We start from the raw sequence: 490 nt of genomic DNA, 5'->3' as shown, positions 1-490 counted from the left end.
GCCGGAAGGGTCTTCGCCCGAAGAGCATGTGACGTTCGAGAAGTTGCATAAGGACAACAACAAGGTCACAGTAACATATTAGCTTCAATGAGCATGACATCCAAAAGCAATATGATAGGCTGGAAATCGTTCCCTCGATAATGCTTCACATGATCGAAGTTTGTATGATTCCTGATAGTAATATTTGAGTGCTGCTAGAAAAATATTTTTTAGGACAAAGATGATTGAAGGATCTTCTATGCAAAGTCATGCGACCAAGATGCTATCCCTCGTGCAGAAGCACAAAGACCTCAAAGCTGGGCTTGACAATGACACGTATATCGATGTGATCCTCCAATCACTTCCTCCCTCCTATGACCCATTTATCATAAACTACAACATGAATTGAATTAAAAAGTCTATTCATGAGTTAATTAATATGCTGGTCTAATACGAGGCAATGACCTACAAGTCTGCACCTATGTTACTAATAGGAGAGGCTTCAACCTCC

Source organism: Sesamum indicum, linkage group LG5 (assembly GCF_000512975.1).
Source record: "Sesamum indicum cultivar Zhongzhi No. 13 linkage group LG5, S_indicum_v1.0, whole genome shotgun sequence".
Lineage (NCBI taxonomy): Eukaryota > Viridiplantae > Streptophyta > Magnoliopsida > Lamiales > Pedaliaceae > Sesamum > Sesamum indicum.
Note: the sequence above shows the minus strand (reverse complement) of the source record.